At 40.9% G+C, this 20,815-nt stretch overlaps 1 long non-coding RNA gene across 1 annotated transcript; it reads left to right on the top strand.

The window, feature by feature from the left end:
* Positions 1-2,452: 2,452 nt before the first annotated feature.
* Positions 2,453-17,339, top strand: LOC127475644 (uncharacterized). The gene is made up of 3 exons (XR_007906271.1): positions 2,453-2,578; positions 4,090-4,141; positions 17,221-17,339. It is a non-coding gene; the product is annotated as an uncharacterized LOC127475644 (long non-coding RNA).
* The last annotated feature ends 3,476 nt before the right edge of the window (positions 17,340-20,815 follow it).

Genomic DNA, 20,815 nt, shown 5'->3' with positions numbered 1-20,815 from the left:
TCGGGTTTCCTTTGCTGGAGCACAATCTGTAGGTGAGGCACCAAGATGCTCCATGCTGATGGAAGCTCAATCTGCCCCTTTATGGTCACAGCAGGACGTGAATAATGTTGTTTTGTGGGAAGTTTGTCAGTGGCTTTCACTTTCCCCTTCTGGAGCCTTTAAGTTCTCCAACAGTGTCTTTGTATAAAGGCAGTCCTTGAGATAAGGAAAAAGTGATGGTATAATATAAAGGGAGCAGGAATTTGGTGCTTGGCTCTGAGAGGAACCTCCTCCAGTGGGAAATGGTGTCCAAGTTGTAAATATTTGCCAGGAAGGAGGCAAAGGCAAAAATCAGAAATGCTACTTTTGCTAAATAATGTTATATTTTTAAGCCTAAATTTTTAGGAAATACTGCTAGCTGTGGGAAAGCCACTGTCTATTTGGAATTCTGGATAAGGTAACGAGATTCTTTTCTTTTCCCTGCTCCCAAAACTTTTCTTAACTGGGGAACCTAAATGGGAGGAAATTGAGGGTTGTTTAATGATTCTGCAGCACGTTGGTGTCACAATGATATTTTAGGAATGCAAATTGACTGATGGATGGATGGATGGAAAGATGAAAAGAAAGAGCCTTTCTCCAAGAAAAGATTATCTAACAGGCTTTACATTTCAGTAATATTTGTGGCCAAAAGTGTTTTGAATGTATCAATTAGGACTTTGCATATATTTTCAAGCCACTCCATTTATTTTGTATGAAAATGAACCTCTGATATTTTTTTCTTCTGGGCAAGTCTTAGTCCTGCAACAAAAGGGTTTTGCTATAAGCTGAAGATACCCTAGGCCATGAATGTGCTCTGCTATTTTCCATGAAATTTAAGATTGCAGTCAGCTGTCAGACTTCTGTTTCCTATTTTACCAGAAGACATAATTCATCCTGTGAGCTGACTTGAAAGTGGAATTTCAGCAAGACGAGACAACTTGGATTTGAGGACATATGCTTCCCCTTTTGAAAAGGTCACTCTATGCCTAGAACACAATCTCTCATATCTGTTCTTGTTGCTTTGCAGCTTTGGCAAGTGAAATATTCCACAGAATTTTTGGAAATGTCTGGAGCAAAGAGATATGCGTGCCTAAGAGTTTTGATAATTATATCCCTACTGTGGTCCTCCTGATGAAATGTTTCCTTTATATCTATTTTTCCATTAGCTTCTTTAGATTTCAGAACAATGGGCTCTTCCTTTTACTATTTAAATACATCATGACAAAGTCCAGGTGCTCAAAGTGCCTTAAAATCAGTAAATCAAGTAGATCAACCATGACTCAGAAGTTATTTTACTCTGGAGGAAACAAGTCAGCTCTGTTCATTATCTATTGATATGCTGCTGGAATATTTTTTTCCAACACTAAGTAGTGAGAGATGATAAAAGTTTTTAATGCATACCTGGATCACAAATGAGTGAAGTGTCCTGTACTGTCAGACTTTATAGGTTTTTTGCCCACACTTTAGAGTATGTACAGGTGGGTGAAACTGGTGGGGATATTTCTTTCTCCTGGGTGTGAAGAATTAAAGGATTTCTGAAGAGAAAAGATATCCTGCATCCTGCTTGGTGATTCCATATTGATGCTGACTGGCATTTGTGGATAGAAACAGTTTTACTGATGCAGACAAGGCTACTTGCAGCTGGTTTTGCATCAGGGCCCTGAGGGCAAGAGCCTCAGCTCAAAAAGTGTCCCAGGGCAAAGGAGGCAGCCTGGCAGAGCTCTCTTTGGGGTGGCAAGACCCCAACCTTCTCCTAGCCCTTCTCAAAGCCCCCAGGGATGGCCAAAAGTGAGAGCTCTCTTTCAGAGCTGGCCTCAGGCACAACCCCAAAATGCCTCTAGTGGGGGAAGGCTCAGGGCATTTACTGTTACCAGGGTCATTGTTTTGCCCTTAGAGAAAAACACCAATAATTGCAGCTTGTCATTCTTCCATGAACAAAGGGCCCAGCCTGGTGATGTGCAGTAAAAATAACTGAAGAAGTCAAAGGCAGTGTTTCAAAGTAATTTTTGTAAAGGCAAGAGATCAAGTGACACAATCTTTCTAACCACTTCAATAAATATAGGGTGGTGATTAGCAAATAAAACTGAGTAATTGTAGTATTCTGCTCAACTCAGTGTAATTTGCTGAAGTATCTATGTCAATCAAAGTTATATTTGGATTGACACTGTAGGGATATGCAAAACCTATTTATTTCTGAATAAATATTTGAAGAGATTATATAAGCAGAGATGTCCAAAACTCAGGGATTTTCCCTGAAAAGATGAAGATTAGTTATTGATAACAGCCTAATATAAAACTATTCATCTGGTTATCTAGAATAGTCTAAGCATTAATAATTATAGCCCTAGGCTTATAAAATGGAACAATTACTCCCCTACCCCCAAACATTAAGATCTGGATCTATTTGCCCTCACAGAGCATCTCCAGTGGCATCCCACTTGGACTGTAGGATACACATGGATTTCTAGAACAATAGCTGGAAGGTGTGCAGAGCAGGCTGAAGCATCTTAAATATAGGCTCTTGAACATCCAGTGCTAACAGAATCCTGTCTTTCATAAGGTAAATAATTGTAGACAACAGGATAAAATGGTTTTAATCTGGGTTGACTTTCTCTAGGAGGTTCCAACAAAACCAGAATTTGTACAAAACCTGCAAATTTTAAAAGTAATTCAGAAAAAAAAAAAGCCATTTGGTTCTAAAATGTTATTTTCCATATCTTTAAAATTGTAAAGAAACTTAACACAACATGAGATATTGAATTGTCCCATTTTGCCAAAAAAAACCTTGAGAATTATCAGTACTGAGACTGAAATTTTATTATTTCGATGCTACCACTAATGAAAAAACCCCAACCTCCTCCTTGCTTGCTCTGCAACATTATCACTTTCAAAGCTAAGGATGGTAGTATCCTTTTAGGAGCCTTCTGTCAGAAGTAGAAGTTTCTTGCTCTCAATCATTTCCTAGCCCTCAAGCTTGTAATGCTTGAAGTGAGTTTGTCTGGAGTTATTAATTTTCTTCAACTCCTTTGGAAGGAGAACTATCAAAAATAGATACATGCAAATGTACCATTTAACTGAGAAGCATAATGCATGCAAAATTTGGCCTTGAGTAAACGATATCAAGTAGGTCACTTTAATCACTGACTTGGATTTTTTTTTTTTTTTAGTTCCTTTCAAGTCTTTTTATCAAAATTTCAGAGCTCAGTAACAAGTCAAGAAAATGTCAGTTTTCCATTGCAAAGTTGCTGATGGCTTGACCCTTCCAGTTTGCTCTCACTCGTGCACAGCACTGTTACTCCTCAATCCTCCACATCAGTATATTTTATTACTCACTGGTCGGTGTCTCCTGGACTCACAATCTTTTTGGTGCCATTTGCATAGAAATACCAAATGGAGGCTTCTGAGTGTTCTGGATGGACTGCATAATGAATTTCCAAGAATTTTGGATTGCTAAGAATTTTGGATGCTCAGTTCTTTTAGAAATAATGCCTTCTGTTCCCTGTCTGTTGCTTTTATCCAGAACCTGTATCTGAAGCTGTTTCACAAGTGCTCTGGGCAGTATCACATAATTTCTCCTGCTTTTTCAAGCACCAATTGAGCCTTCACTATCTGCAGTAATGGTCAGATTTCAGTTTTTCAAGCTGAAATTTCTCTTTCCCAGACACTCAGAATTCTATCATACCTGCATTCCCATTCCCCTTTAGGAAGATCTTTAGGGTACACATTTATTTCTTATATTTCTGTGTAGAGGACAAAGCACTAAAAGCATTTAAACTGCTTTTTAAGCAATATGTTAATTGACCCAGCTCCCTTTGATGGTTTACATTTGTCTTAACAAGCACACAAAAACATCTGGTGAAAAAAAAAGAGAAAATGAATTAACTCAAGCAACAGTCCTATAACACTTTCAATTTACAACCAGATGAAACATTAACCTATATACATAGGCTTTATATTTCATTTCCCACATTTAATTCCATAGCATTTTTGTATGTGGAGAGGAATATGCCTGGTTTTATTTGTTTTTACAACTGTGTTATATAACCTTTTCTGATATTTTGTGGATCACAGGTGGAGAAACATTGGACTAGAAACTGTATATCTGTCCCACCACCACCTACATGTAAGTGTCTGTAAAATCTTAAAACTGCTCCACTTTTTTATGTGCTCCTGAAATTCTATTTTCCCACTGAAAGCTGAAAATGCATATAATTTTTAGTGGCATTTCATTGTGCTATTCCCAAAAGACTTGTGTTTAAAATCAAACAGATGTTTTGATTTTTTTTTGTTTTTATTTTTGCTCTAAGTGACACCTTATTAGCACAATAAACTTCCTCTTTATGTGACTGATGTGAGGTCTTTTCCTCATCCCAAATGGACTCCTTACATATAGATAACACACCTATTTACGACGCCACTCAAACCATCTGCTCTTTTTACTGTTCTGTTTCCTCTTAAAAAGTCTTAAAACTTCAGGATGAACCTATTGCTGTGAAATGAAAAGGTTGATGGTTGTAAAAAATTAGGAAAACTGGAAGAGATGGCTCCTCTGGCTCCTGCTCAGCTGGTTTGTGGGAGATCTTGTCCATAGCCTTGCTAATGAGAAAGGAAACTACATGCACTAGTCTCCTTAAAGAGTGGGTCACTTCACAGCAATAAGCTTTGCTGGCAAGATCAGCTTCCTCTTGGTAAATCCATGCTGTTTCTCATTTTCTTGTCCTTCCTATGTTTGGCAGTGGCTTCTGTGAGGATGTGCTCCACAGTTTTGTCAGGGAAGTGAGGTTAGACTGCCCTTCTTGTAGTTCCCTCTGCCTTGTACTGAAGATGGTTTGCCACTGCTGTGAATCAAATAAATCACCAGTCTTGGATGCAACCTGTCCAGTCCCATGGATCTATCCATGTCTGTGGGACTAGACATGGATAGTCTAGTCTTGATCCTTGCCAATCATGGGCAGTACTTCTCCCTCAGACTTAGCACACCATAGGAAAGGGCTCCATGTCAACACTTCATCCTGCAAGTGCTATTGATAAATGCCAAGGCTGGAAAGAAGTGCTGGGATTGAACAGCTGGGAGGAGACAGATGGAGTAAGAAGTAGTAAATGGCTGACAGCCACATCAGCAGACAAAGGATATGTGTTATTTATTTTGAGCTGTTGATGCTGAAGACAAAGCAAATTTAAGTATTTGGGAATGAAGCAGATGGGATGGACACGGCTTCCAGAAGCACGGGAAGGAGATAACATTTCACCAAATGCATATGTCAAATCATATGCCAGCAGAGATAACAAAAATAGATATTTACATTTGCAGTAAGCCTGTAGCAGCTTTCTGTGAAGTGGAAAACAAAGCTTTTCTGTAAACTACTGGTGAATGAAAGCTCTCTTCTTGGAACAATCTGTACTTTAAAATTGCGTATCTGGTGCTGGAAGTAAACTAATAGAGCTAATGAAAGCAATTACAAACTCCACACTATGGTAATTCATCCTTTTCTAGAATCCATACACTGCAGGCACAAAAGACACAAAGCTGTAGGCAGCAAAGGCTGAACTGCAGTGTTTTCCCAGGCACTGGACTACGGTGTGCTCCCATTTCTACCACTGACTCTCAGCTCATCCCCTGGCTGACACCAGAGTCTTTCATTTCCCATCTTTCCTTCCTCTCACCAGCTATTTATATGCAGATGTATGAGGTCTTTCTCATGATTCAGTATTCCATGGGACCTTCATCTTTACTAAGCTGCCAGGGTCTGTGATTACAATAAAAATACGTTATTTGCCTCTGAAATTTAAGTTTTTAGTAAGAATAAGCATTCTGCCTTCCTTTACATCATCTATATGGGCTTCTCCACTCCTGGAGAATACACATCACATCTACAGCTCTTCAGTGTTGGCCACTGATATGGTAAGAGAGAAAAAGAAGCCTGATCCTTTTAAATTAACTGATCAGTGAAGATTTGCTCTAAGATTTAGTGATTTGGGCTATGTATGAAAGCTTTAATGGCTTGAGGTGAAAAATAGGAAGAAATTAGCTGGTTTACTGACTATGATGAGGATAAGAGAGAAGCATATAATTAGCTTGAATAGACACAAAACCAGCTCTTTAAAACCTGCTCATTATTGTTTTAATAGTTGAAATGTGCATTTACTGTGGTAGTTTTGTGCAGCTACTGCTAAATTATTGTTACAGAGAGGCTGTTGTTCAGGTTCTTGAGTTTTGTACTTGCTGCTTTTCCTGATGAATCCTTTTTTTAGTTTTAAATACTTTTTTCCCTAAAAAAAGAAATTAAAGGGAAACTGAAAAAACCTTCTGTTAGTCATAGAGGAATATCACATAATTCTCCAAATTACCCTTTTCTCCTATAATTGTTATGATATTTTGTGGAAAGTCAAAAGCATGCTGAGGGATTTCTACAAGCTATTAAAAGGGGGCTGTAGAAGAAATTTTTGAAATTCTATAGAAGTTGCTTTTAAAATGCGTGACCATCAGAAAGTTAGATTATTGATGAGGCTTCATGGTGAGCTGCACATTGTCTACTTAGCCTAAATGTTGTATTTGTCAGAAAAGAGTAATTTTCCTGTCTACTTGTGTTCATGACAATTATATATGCCATGCTCTATGCTTTTACATCATGAAGAGCTGTACTTTCCTCTAGGTATATCATCCATGATGTTTCCCTTATATTTCAGAAATAAGGATGTGCTTTTTGTTTCTCAAAAGTTGTCCAAAGTTCAACAACTTTTTGTTCCTTTTTTTTTTTTCTTTTTCATTTTAGGCAAGTTCAAGGGTGTTTTTCCAACTTTGTAAACAGTCATTTTGCATTTGTTAACTTGTTATTCTCTAAGTAATTTGAATTACTTCACTGAGAACATCCCCTAATGTTTTGAGGTGTAATTGCACAGCAGTCTGCAGTTAATAAAGCACAACACTTTGCAAAGTGAACCTCCCAGCACCACATCCATCTTTTTCTCCCTCTGTGAGGAATCATAGTTATACCTCATTTGGGAAGAGCACTGGGTCTCCATTTTTCCAAGACAGACGTGTCAGTTTAAAAGGATGCACAGAAAGCTCCCTCCCTGTGCTCCTCAAACAAGCACATCTCTTAAGACAATAAAGTGTCTAAATCACTGCATTATTAATGACCTACCAAAAAGCCTCCTCTTTCCAAGTGGAATGCTCAATCATTTAAACTCTTTACTCCGAAATTATCAGCAGCAGTTTAATGGTGCAGCTGGCTATAAATGGAGGCAGGTTGCCCGTGGCAATGTCAGCTGGGATCGTGTCAGGCTGAGGGCCCTGGCAGTAATCTGGGCTGACAGCTTCCCCCATTACTGCTTTTTCCCGGCCGCTCCATCGCGCCCGGCGTGATGCGAACGGACAGACCCAGCGACTGCACAGCCCTCCTGAGCTCACAGCACCCCTCTGCTGGCATCCCACAGCTCTGGTGAAGAACTTACAGGCTTGGCCAGGCCAGCCAAAAGGTGATTTTCTCCATGACAGGGTTTAATTAACAAGCGGGCTGGTGTTTGTAGTCCAGGAATGGTTGGTTTTTAGCTGCGCTGTTCTGGTTTTACAGGTGTCTTTTCTCTAGAGCTGTAAACTGTTTCACACAATCACAGAATCAACGAGGTTGGAAAGGACCTCTGAGATCATCAAGTCCAGGCTTTGACCCAACACCACCTTGTCTGTCAGACCATGGCACTGATGCCACATCCAATCACTTCCAATCACCAGGGATGGTGACTCCACCCTGGGCAGCCCCTTCCAATGTCTGATCACTCTCTCTGTAAAGAGCTTCTTCCTCATGTCCATCCTAAACATCCCCTGATGCAGCTTAAGACTGTGCCCTCTTGTCCTGCTGCTGGTTGCCTGGGAGAAGAGACCAACCCCCACCTGGCCACAACCTCCTGTCAGGGAGTTCAAGACCAATAACTTGCCAAGTCATTAAAAGGACGAAAGTAGAGGTAACAAAACTTAGCAGGTAGCTTTGGAAACATGGGATAATCTATAACAATTCTCCTTTGCAGTGAGTCAGTGTGCTTTGGACAAACATCATTCCTGTTTGTGACTCTCAAAAGCTGCAGCACTGATTTAAGTGTATTGACTAAAGATAAACTAAAGGTTCACATCTCACTCAAATGTGATTTTCTGTCAATTTACTGAGGTTTTTATTTTTTCCACATAAGCCTCAAATACTTTATTGCCAGTGTTTATCTGCTTTGATATCCTGAATGTTAAAGTACATGGATTTCTAGGCAATATCGTATTAATCAATAGCAAAATGACACATTCAACTTTGCAGTATTCAACTTCCAGTTGATATTAACATCTGTAGTAAATGTAGTGGTAAATATTAGATTATGCATAAATATCTTGAGAATGGGATGCTCTTGGTAATTTGAAGAGAAAATTGTGAAACGAAATAATGAAGTCATACTTTTTAAATAATCCATAGCAAAAACTAATCTGTCTTTTATATGACTCTGTGGTCTTAAAAGTCAAGTGAAGCAAAACCAGCTGACTCCTCTGTTTTGGGAGTTTTCTGTTTGCTTTGCTGGGGGGGGTGGTGTGTATTTGTTTTTGGTTTTGATTTGATTTGGGGAGTTTTTTCATAGTGAAGTAGTATATGTGATATGTAATACATTTAGATTAAGTACTGAGTGAAGTTTTAAAATTTGAAAGTAGTCTGTCTTTTGTATAGGCATTTATCATGCAATTTATCTCAGCAGGTTTGGGAAATTGTCCTCACCCTTTGCAAATTATAATCATATTAATATTATTATAAATGTTGTTGCAAAGTCACTCTTAAAGCTCTGAGAACAAAAGAGAACCTAGATGAATGCAAAAGGTAATTTTATGGGGAAGCTTTCATTAAATGCTGTCAGCATGTCTTTATGCTGAGCATTAATGGTCAACTTACTGGCCAGACCCCATGAAATGGAAAGGTATTTTAGTGCCCTGTGAGATAGGATGGCACTGAGGTGGTGGTCTCCCTTTGTTGCATGGAATGGGACTTCCCAGGGAAGCTGTACTCTTCCTGTCATATTTTCAGAAGTGCTTTTCTGTGCCCCTTTCGGTTGGAATTGAGGCACAATCAAATTTCAGATTTATAATTAGAAATTGATTTTTTGGATTTGTATGACTTAGAGCTCTGGTTAGTGAATGTGCTGTGATTGGCAACCTTAGCTAAGGAGACAAGATTGAAAAGGTCACCAAGTTATCCGTCCTCTAACTCAAGATGATAAATCCAGGCAGTGATTGAAGCAGAGAAGTAGATGGGCTGGAGAAGCTTATCTCGTAGTTTGCTTCCTGTCTGGGCATACAGATAAGTTTTAAATCACATGCTGTAGAGTGACTCTTGTGGTGATGTGAAGGTTATCGTTCCCAGCAGTGGGGTCCATCAGCCAGAGCTTCCAAAAAGTCCCAAAGTGGGGAGGTGATCTTTGCACTGCAAACTGTCAGGCATAGTGATGTCCAGCACAGCACGTGGGAACTACTGAAGTCTCCTTCCCAGCCTTTTGCCCTGAGGTAACAAGCCAGGGGTTTTAGAGATGTGCCCTTTGGCGAGGGTCTGACACAAACCCCTGGCTTGACCATTTGCTAAGTGTGAAACCCGACTGTGAAACAGGAATGCTGGCACAGAGCAGGTGTATGGTCACATCCCTGCAGCAAGCACAATGCTGTAGGTGGTCAGGAGATGCCACGGCTCCTCCCATCATGCCAAGACTTTGACCTTCACCAGTGGCTGGGTCACTCAGAGAAGTTTGTGCTGGTTGTTCTTTGCATGGAAGAAGGGCTCTCTCTTGGCTTTGGCAGTAGATTACACTTTTAGGTCCAGGAGTGCTTGGCTCTCTGCTGCTGCAGCAGCACTTTCTATGGCTCTCTTTTAAAAAAGGTGGATTTGGAGCTGTGGTGATTTATGTTGTCTCCAGTAATGCTCATCTCTGCTATATCTATTCTGGAGAAACTGTGAAACAACATATATGTTGTTGCATAATATTGAGTAAAATTGTTAAAGCTAAGAATGTTCTGCTCAGCTATGAGAAGTGATGGCCCTAGATGGCTAGCATAGAGATGTGTGCATTTATATGGCAGGCACAGACAGCTCTAGGGAAAGAGAAAGGTCAGAAGGGGAAGAAATGCGGTTCTAAAAGATGAATATTTTATCTGTTTTACTTAAATTGTACCTTAGCCAAAAGACCAGACAACATAGTGCAAAAGAGAGAAGGACATCTCAAAATAAAAGGCTTTCAGTTTGCTAAAACTTCATTTATTATGGGTTGGAGAAGCAGCTGAAATAGGAAAACACTGAATGGTCTTGCTAGGAAGCATGAAGCAGGAAAGTATCTTTTCACTTACTGATTCCATTTTGGTTGCCATCCACTTCCATCATGTTAACCCCTGGAGAGCTCAGCCAGGAGCCTTCTTCCTTGGCACAGTTCCTCTGCCAGCCCTCCAGGCATAGCTGCAGTACACATAAACCCCGTACAAAAGCAGGCACGTCTGAGGCTCACAGGGAGAGTGTGGATCTTGTAATAAACAGTCATTTCAGACATTTCTCCTTGATTTTAAATATACTTTTTATTTTGATGTTTCCTGAGTTATGTGAGCCTCCTTCCACCATAGTAATTTACAGATGGTGTTTTAATACAAAGATTTTTTTTAAATGTCTTCTTCCATCAAGATAACTTTTCCTACTTCTCCCTGTGTCAGCTGAGATATATGCTCTTAATACCAGAGAGAAATGTGGGCAGGTGGAGCATTATCCAGGTATAGCCAAGGTGTTACAATTTAAAAAGAGAAAACAACTGTCTGAAACTGCATCCATAGGTCTCATCACAGTCACAGGTTTTTATAGGAAAATAGTGGTTAAAGTACATATCAACAGAAGGGTAAAAGTTAAACACATTTATGATTTCCATTTTAATGCCTCTTTCCAATTCACTAATATGCATTTGCAGAAGGGATATGTGTACAGTGCTTATTTATTTGCATGTGTGTAGGTAAAAGGCATTTGCAGTGTGTTGAGTCCTGGCTAGGCATAACAGCACATATATGCACATCTGTCCTGCTCTTGAGATGACAGATTTTCACCCTTCTGATTCTCAGGAGGATAAAAAGCAGCTGTATAAAGCAAAGCGGTTGGTGGTGTTTTGCTTTCCTAATTTGACTTGAAAGAGAGATGTGATTTCATTGAGCTGTGGCCAGAAGGGTGTCTTCTGTTGCCCCAGCTGTTTTTGGACCAGGCCCACTCAGCAGATTGATTATATACACTTGTCTGAAAAATATCATGATTTAGTGGTCTGCCAGTGTTGGAGGGATCTTGGGATCACAGCATTTGGAGCTCACTATGCAGTAAGAGCACGAGGTGTGTCATTAAGCCATCTGGCTGGTTTTGCTGGGAACTGGAGGCGGGTTCACATCCAGCCCACCCACAGATCCTCCTCGGGGTGCAGTGCAGTGGTGGTGGCTCGTCTGGGAGCCTTGGGAAGGCTCAGCATTTCTGGAGATCTTGCCTATCCAAAGACTGCCTGTCTGCTTGGAAAGGCAATGCTCTGACCATTTTACTAAAAGCTAGAATTCAAAATAAAATTCTTTTAATAGACCCTATTGGAGGATACATTTACATTCAGCAATCTTTCATGTAGTTCCATAGATAGTCCACATGCAGAAACAGCACAGGAACACATTTTTAGTTCTCTCTTTACTCAGTTTTCCTGTCCCCAGTCTCCTCGACCTTTTCTTTCAGGGGGTTTGGCAGATTAACCTCATCAAGTTAAACTCAATATGTATTGAGGCCCTGTGTGCTCAGAATGGTAGTTCCCTTTTCCAGCTTCATCTGCCAATCCAGTAAGATGTCACCTCTCCCTGTCACTCCATTGCCATTATAACTTCTCTGTCACTTTATATTATGTTCTCCTTCATGCAGATCCTTTGTTCCCACATCCTTCTTTCTAGCATAATAGTGTGTATATGTAATATGAGAAATAATTGCTTTAAAATATTTATAACAAATTTTATGGACAATTAGTCAGCATTTAAATATGTGGAACATAAAGATTCATTTTTTTCATGGAGTCATAATTATCAGCTGACACGAGGAGCTGCTGAGGATCAGACTGGGGTGCTGTGGTGGGGGAGAGCTGGCAGGGTTTGCTGTGAGTCTCAACAGGGACAGCACTGGAAGAAGGGGAGCACAGCTTCCAGGGCTCATAGGAGGTCAGAGACAGATGAGGTGGCAGGGAGATGGTTAGAAGCCAGCTGGAAATGCAGGAAAATGAAATCTGAGTTCAACACTGGTGTGATAATTACCGGGGAAGGGAGGGGGTGATGAGTCTGAAAATCTAGAAGTACTGTGGAAATTCAGCAATGGCAGGGCTGGGAGAACTTCAAAAGTCTAATGAGGACAAGGTATTAAAGTGTATTAAAAATCATGTCCAGGTAAACTGAAGAGTTGTCAAACCTACTCCTGAATATGCTGACCCTTTCCTAGGAAAACATGGGAATGTAGGATGGCACGTTGCAAGATATATGGTGTGACACTGGCACAGGCTGCTAGTGCATGTATGAGCTACAGTTATGAAAACCTTCTTGTGGATTTATTGGAAGGTTTAAAATCGTGTCAACAGGGAGAAAAAAACCCTTCTTGTACCTTGCCACAATCCAGGGCAGTGTGGTTGCCAGCAGGATCTGCAGAGGTGTTCAAGCCTCTCCCTGGCTTGAGAAACTAGAGGAATTTGTATCTTTTATCCAGTCCTATCCAGAGTGACAGTGGAATCTGCAGCAAGGTCTGTCCAATAGCAGTAATCTCTCAGCAGCTCTACTTTTAATTCTGATGGTGAAAAACCACTTGAATTCAAACCAAACCAGTCTTGTAACAGTGGATGGGAGAAACAATTTGAATAAAGAAATATAACCATGCCAGCTCTTCCCTTGAAGCAAACACCAAACCTTATCCTAATTCTCTGTAGTACTGTGACTCCTGCCATCACTCTTCCTTTCCACAGGTTGGAAACCACATTTTTCTCACAGTTATAATCCATGTAATCCTACTACGTGAGCTTAGATAAGAATTAAATTAGTGACAAAGTATTGTAAGTGGAAAATTGGCTTGTAGAATTCTACCCAGAAACTGGGCACTGCTCATTTCAGGGTCAGTGGCAGGTTTTTTGCAAGATGGTCAACACAAAGGGGTCAGGAATGTTAATAGTAATGAGATTTCAGTTTCCTCAATGAGTCTGGTTTTTCACCTTGTATTAAACTGAGACAACCATGTAACACTAGTCAGAATTTACCTTTCGACTTCATTGCATAAATATTGGAATGCTTGAAATAAAAACTTCCGTATAATAAGTGAGGCCCTTCATGTTCTTTCTTTTAAAAACACAAAGAAGATCTCAAACAACTCTTTAATAATACAGTAGTACCACAGCTAGGAATTGAAAGCATGTAAGCTTCCAATCAGCTCATCTGTCCCCATATGGAAAACAGCATAAACATTTTGGAGGTCTCAAATGTGCTTTTATCACTTTCAAGGTAGGAAAAAATTCTGCAAAAGTCATCAAAGGAAATTATACTTCTGTCAATGGAAATTTTGTATCACTGTAAGCATGCTGTGGCTTACTTGCTTGGATGTCTTTGCCATAAGCATGTACACAATTCCTGGTCTATTTAGGAACTTGATTTTTTTAGGCTGCTGTTTCTCTAGCTGAAGATAACATTCAACTTCACATTTGAGAGCTGTGGTATGCAATACCAGAAGAAATGCTGATTTAAGGGAAATAATAGTATTTGAAGTAAATAATTATTTTTAAAAGTCTAATTATAATTAGATTATAAAGCAGCATGTATCAACCCTTCATTGTGATTCTTTTTCTTCTTACGAAATAACTAAGACTCTGCTTGTACAAGTTGTAATAGTTATAATAGTAAGGTTTATAGTGCAAATGGAGGCTGCAAAGCAATTTCTGTTGAGAGCACAGAAACACCAACTTCTTAAGCAAGCACTTTGCCTTCAGGGCAACTCTGTGCATGGTGTGAGGTGGTGGGGAATCTGTTCTGTGTAAGCAAATAGCACAACCAGTGGTCTGCAGAGCAGGGACAAAACCCTGTCCTCTCTTGCAGTGACAGGGACTCAGCACAGGGCTACTGTACAGCACACACAGTGGTCACAACAGGCTCTGTCCTGCCAGCCCTTCTTCTGGAGTGAAGGGTTTTAGAGAGTGATTAGAGACATCTGACAGACTTCAGGTATTTACCTTTCCTTTTATTTTTATGTGTGAAAGCTCAGAAATGGTGTCTTTCTTCTGATACTTGATGATCTCTGCAATTGTCCTTCGACAGCATCTCATCTCTATAGGGCCCAAAGCAGCACTAGTCCTAACACATGCTTTTTGCCTCCTCAGGACCTGCAAAAGTGGTCCCAGTTCAGAAAAGTACTTTGTAGATCTGATTTTAATAAGCACGAATAAAACCCCGTTGTTTGCCTGCACGGTTCAGTTGTAAACTCAGGAGAACCTTTGGATCCTGGAAGGCAACTGCAGCCCTGAAGTCCATGAACATCAAACGGGTGCTGAATTCCCCAATGCTCAAAGTAAAGTCTGTGTTTTAATTTTCTGTGTGAGCAGGTCGCAGGGAAAGCAGTGGGGCTGAGATTCCAAAATGAATTTTACAAAGTGTCAGTAATTCAAATTGAGCAAATGTCCAGAGGGTGCTCTGACACTGTGAAACTTGGGAGATTTATTTCTCCATTCTACATAAACTGCATGTTCCTGGGGTTTTGGTTAGTGAGTTGCACTGTAGGACACCAGTAATTAATTATATCTGGGATTTTTTTCACATGGTCCGAGACTGTAATTCATCCATTTTGCAGAAATCTTTAAATCAGGCAGACTCTTTCTCATGTCAAGGAATGCTCTGTATCTCTTAATCCTTTCACTTAATGAATGGAAACAATACTACTTTGGACAAGTTATATGTCTTGGCTGCTGCTCATTCAGACCAGTGCATTGCAGAAACAAGCAGATGAGCTTTTATAGGACTAAGGTTTGCAAATGGTGCTGGAGCAGTTTAGTGACTCCCAGTCCAAAACCAGGGGTGGGCCACAGGCTGGAAGGTGCATCTGACACCTTTGGAAGAAAAGTGGAGTGGATAAAAGATTACAGCTGTGGCTGCTACCCTCGATGGCACAGCAATAAACTAAACTGGAATATTAACTCTGGACTTTGAGCTCCCTTAAACTTCAATGGGCTTAGGGCACATTTGCACCCAAGAATGTATTTTTGGGGTATGTCCTGTGTGGTCTGGCCTCCCTGCCAGCTGTATCACCTTCTCTGTGAAACAATAGATCCCAAATAATCTTAAATTGCCCAAGTGATTTAATTTCTAAAACCTAAGCATCAGAGATGTTCTGCATGTATCCTAAATTCATGGGTTTGCAGACTCAGTCTGAAAGGTTCCTGTGACATTTAAACTGGCTATAATTCAAAATGTTTGTAGTACCAACTCTCAGGAGTCAAAACATGAAGCATGTCTAACTCATGCCTGCAGAGAACCTTTTAAAGTCTCTACCTCCTATCTCTTCCCATTCCTCATGGCTTGCAAGATCTGATGTTATTCTTTGTTTTCATATCTCCCTGTCTTTGTGGAGCTTTTATGTGCACGTGGCAGAAACGGCCTCTGCTTTGATTCCAAGCTGAATCTGTGGCAATACAGCACATTTCAGTCTGGAGCAGGAAAGTGAAAAAAAAAGAGAGAAAAAGAGAAAGCTGAGGTTGTTAGGAGGAAGTGGGCGACCTGGATTATAGCTGACTATAAAAAGCAGCTCTGTGTGGGCTGGATCTGGCTCTGCAGCAGATTAATGAACACTGCCAGGTTCCCTCTGCAGGTGGCTGGAGGAGTTTTTGTGGCTGACAGGGCCTCCCAGCTCCCACCTTGCTGGGTTTTCCAGGTGTTATTGTCCCTGTCAGATGGACTTAATTCAAATTCAGAGCTATGTCTAGTGATACTAGTGCCTTCCATCACCACTAGCCAGGGGAAGCTGGCACCTCACACTGCACCCACACTTTCCCCTTGCACAGCTGCAGATCTCTAGTCACCCTGACCTCAATTTCTTTTGCAGCCTTACTTCTTTCCTTAAGTAAGTTTTTCTGCTGAATGAAATGTCAGCAGATAACATCAGTCTACTTCATAATTTAATAGTTCCAAATATGACTTGGAGCCTGACTCAACATCCTCTTCTAGTAGACAGTTTGATATTTTGATAATATTTGCCTATAACTCCTTACGCTGCGGACTAGCAAGCACAAGGCACATGACTTCAGATATATAAATATCTTACATTCCTCCCCACCTTGTTTTTGGCAGCTCTTGTATTCCTTACTCCTGGCCCAAAGGGAGATGGTGGGGGTGGCTGTGCCTCTGCATCCAGACACCCCTCTCTGTGTCTCTCTCGGGGAGCCCCTGCTTGTCCACAGCTGCTGACTTGCTCTTTCCATTCAGCCACCTGAATTTCAAGTGTTTTGCCTTGATGTTGGTATTATCTTGGCTTCTGAAAGGGTAATGGCAGTGAGTGAGGCAACTTGTCTTCTTCAGACAGCTTTTTTTATGTCTTTCTGAGAGGAGCCCCAGAGCAGAAAAATAAGCAAAGATCTTCTAATGTTGCTGGATTACGATTAACCGAGAAAGAAAATTTAAGGAATACAGTTCTTCCAGGAAGAAGAATGTCTTCCAACATTCCTGTTTTTCAGACCAGATGTTTTGAGGATCAGAACTGAAACCCAAGAGATGCAATTTTTCAGAGCTGTGGGAAATCTTTAGGAGAACCGATTTCTCCAAAGCCGTGATGATCCCTTTTCACTGGAATTTGTCCCTTCAGCAGTATAAATGATTGCTTTTGGCTGGATGTGTTCTCAGCCCTAGAGAATAGGTACAGCATAGTCTGAAAAAAAAAAAAGCAATTAAAAAATCAAAAGCTGTTTTTAAAGAGTGCTTTACCTGTGGGCCTCACCTATATATACCTACAGAAGTTATTTTTCCCCAACCTTAGTATTTGGCCTCTACATTTCAGGCCAGGGATGACCCTACTGAAGTCTTTACACCCTTTACTAACTTTGAATAGCACATGGATTATTATATCAGCTGCAATGGTATCAATAATGCTACTGCTCATGGGATTCTTATTAATTCCTGTCTCTGTCCCATAGAACCACCTGCCCTGAGGCTGCAGAAGCCACGAGTGTCACACAGCTCCTCTCAGCCCTAGAAATTTATGTGATACAGTAAAAGCTTTGATCAGGCTTTTGGAAGGGTTCCTGAAGAAGCCATACTTCCATGAAAAGGTGAGTGCTCCAGTTGGGGTGTTATTTATATCTTCTGGATCAACAAAGAACTAAATGGAGTTTGTTGCTTACAAACCACATAGACTTACTGTGAGCAGGTGCTGACACAGTAAATGTACCTGTAAGAAAGTGAATTGTAAGCTCCTAATCCCTCTCTGTCTCTTCTTTTGCATGAGACTACATTTTTACAAGGTGCTGTTTAACCTGAAACTTGACCTGTCTTCCTAAGAAATTAGTTCAATCAATAATTGCTCTCTGCTTAGGGACCGAGGGAAAACAGTGGAACTTGCAAAGCTGCTTTGAAATTCATTTCCAGTGAGGTGAAAGCTCATCTTAAAAATTGAAATTTCTCTGATTACTGCTGCAGGTAGAAGATTAAAAAACTCTCCCTGTAAAACTGTAGGAACTTGTCACGGCAAAGAGCTTAATGATATTATTTTATTCTCCTTGAAATACTAGTGATTCCATTAAAACTTTAGCACTTTAATCAGTAAGAGATGCACTTTAGGTGTTAATTGAGATTAGAGTTGTGTTTATGCTCAGAGCAGCTTATTCTGAAATGACCTTGGCCTTTGTCACTGGTGCATGACACTACAAGTTTATTCCTGTTTCAATTTTTAAACAGACACGAGGCTAATGTCATTTGAGGATTTGTTTGATGCACTCCTTCAAGCAGCAATTTTTGGCAGAAATGGTAAGATAAACAGGTTTTGAAGAGGTCAGTAGTTGACCATCAGCTTGTTTGGCAGCACAGGATGAAGGAAGCAGTGCTGGCTGCTCTGCTGGGGCTGGTTGGCTTGGCCACAGTGTGGCCATCTGGAGTCAGAAGGGGGACATAGTGAGAATGGGGAATTTGTCTTTCAGTGACAAATGAGTGATTAAGAGCCTTTGCTGTCATTCAAGTCCTCAAAGTACTTTTTAAATGAAAATTCTTACCGTGGATTAGCCACATGAAATCCACTTCAGGCAACAGCAGTATGCTGCCAAGATGATTCCTGTCACTTGACTTGTGTTTCCTCTCTCCTGCAAAGTCCCTCTTTGTGCAGTTAATGCAGCCTAAAAGGTGTCTGCATATCCATGTAAGTGAAGTTGCTCATACAGGGCATAAATGTCAAGAAATCTGTGCTCCTAGTAAAATCTCTCAACCATTATAGGATTTGCTTTGATGACAGACTTTATGTGAATGGAAGATATTACGTTTATGCTTCAATATAGCTGAGTACTTCTTAAAGAGAAAGTGGTGAAGCGTGCCAGATTATTTACCAAAGTATTGTAAATGTCACAGGCTGCAGTTATGTGAGTACAAAGAAGGAAAATGCATTAGTGCTGTCCTCTTAGCCAAAACCCCATGTTCTCAGCTGTATGCCGTGCACTTCATATGGAAACTGGAAACAATTGAACCAACAAACGAAAATCCCAATTGTTGGACAGGCAAGGGCTGAAAAACAGGAGGTGTCCTCACTGCCTTCTCCTAGATGCAGACTATCAATTTCCCTGGTGAACACTGGGTCAAATCTGAATTATTTTGATTTTGCCCTAGAGCCACTTTTTGTCAGCTAGATCACACCTCTGTATAATCCATTGATTCAACAAAGTGAAAGAGCTGAGCACAGCTCTTTCTTATGTTGTCTAGAAATAGCTGCTCAGCATTGGCAGAGCCCGTCCTACATTTGGCAGGCAAAGGCCGGGGTGTTTTCTCCTGAACCCTCCTTGTTCCTGGCAAATGGCACACGGGAGATGAGAATTATCCATAAATCTCCCGTGTTCTTTGCTCTCCTCCCCATAGCTCACACAGGTGAGGAGTGTTTACTGGTTTAATCACAGATGCCCTTCACAGGTGGCACAGCCACCTTCAGAGAAGAGTTAATCTTTGGAAGCCAGGAGGTTTTAATGCCAAAATCTAACAGGCTGCTTGGAGAGTGCTCACCAGTTCTGTGCATGTAGCTTGAGGCAGTGTTGCTGAGACACAATAAACCTCAACACTAAAGACATTTGTTTCCCAGAAGGTGCTATATTAGCTACTTTAAACTTTGCTAAAACTAAAGATTATTTGGAAAAGAGTATAAATTGCTATGTTTTAACATTACCAATTAATATATATCAACCAATTAATAGATAAATCTTTCTAACTCATGAAGTTAAAAATATAGAGAGTCTTAAGTCTATACATTCTTATCACTGTCTGGGGTGTCCTAAATGTGCATCTTTCAAGTCCATAAACATCTCACAATCACTAGAGAAAAAACACTTAGAGTGCTGATGGATTTTTCTTTTGACTCTTTAATGAAGCTAATAGACTTGTAAAAAGCATTTGGTAAGGTGGGAGAGGGAGGGAGGGAGATTTAAAAAAAGCTTTTTGAAATCTAAGGTTTTCAGAGTTTTTCCCTGAGGTGCTTGGAGATTTCCTCTGTTCAGAATCACACTGTGGAAAGGGCATCAACAAATTAGAGGGCATCAGTAAACAGATGAAAAATGGTGCACAAAGTAATGTCAGTGCAGCTTGTAAGTGTTTCTCTTGGACTTCAGTTCATATCTATAATACTGCACAGTGACTTCAAAGCTTTCCATTATTTTTGGTGGTCGCATTTACAGCACTTTCAATTACACAAACAAACAAACAAACGAAAAACTTCAGCTTCTTCTCTTTTTATAGACTTTATGCTGGGCAAGCTAGCCCGGGTTGTGCCAGCAGTGCGGATCCGAGGGGGATGGACAGGAGCAGAGGCTCACACCGCTGCTGCTCTCACCTTTCTGTACCAGCACTGCGGGGTTAAAGCTGCTGCGTGTGTGACACGGGCTGCGGAGAGCAGAGCAGGCAGGGGGAAAAAAGTAAAAGGAAAAAAAAAAAGGGGGGGAAAAAAGAAGGAAACCAAACAATCCCCCGAGGGATCCCATCTGCACACCTGATGCTTGCCGGTTTTTAGAACTGGGCAAAAGCGCTGCAGCTCGGCGAACCCCGGAGCTGAAGCCCGGGCAGGGGCGGCCGGCAGGTGTCAGCGCATCCCTGCGCTCCCAGCGCCCGCCGGCAGGGATGGGATGGGGTGGGTGGGATGGGTGGGATGGGATGGGCCGGGCTGGGCTGGCAGCGGCAGCAGCTCCCCCGCTGCAGCTCCGTTTGCGAGTCTGCTCGATTAGATTGTTGCCGTTCAACTTCCCGCATCAACACATCAGATCTGTTTTGGAAACAGCCTCATTCATTCAATTACTGTAATAGCAGTTAAAACACGTTGTGAGCATGGCAGGAGTGGTGATGAATGAGGCAGAGAATGATTCCCCCCTCCGTGTTAGCAATTCAGATTTAACTAAAGCAGTCTAAGAGGTGAATGCATTATTCTACATCTCTTCCTCATCCTTTTTTCCATCTTCCCCTGTTTTCATTCAGCATAATCCGTGTTGCTGTACTGCAGATCCCTTTGCTGCTGGATGTGCTGTTCCTGCACAATTATTTGGTTTGCTCTCT

This window comes from Manacus candei, unplaced genomic scaffold (assembly GCF_025592945.1).
Source record: "Manacus candei isolate 608988 ecotype Guabito, Panama unplaced genomic scaffold, ASM2559294v1 h1tg000002l, whole genome shotgun sequence".
NCBI lineage: Eukaryota > Metazoa > Chordata > Aves > Passeriformes > Pipridae > Manacus > Manacus candei.
The sequence above is the reverse complement of the archived record's forward strand: the minus strand, read 5'-3'. Positions and strand labels throughout refer to the sequence as shown.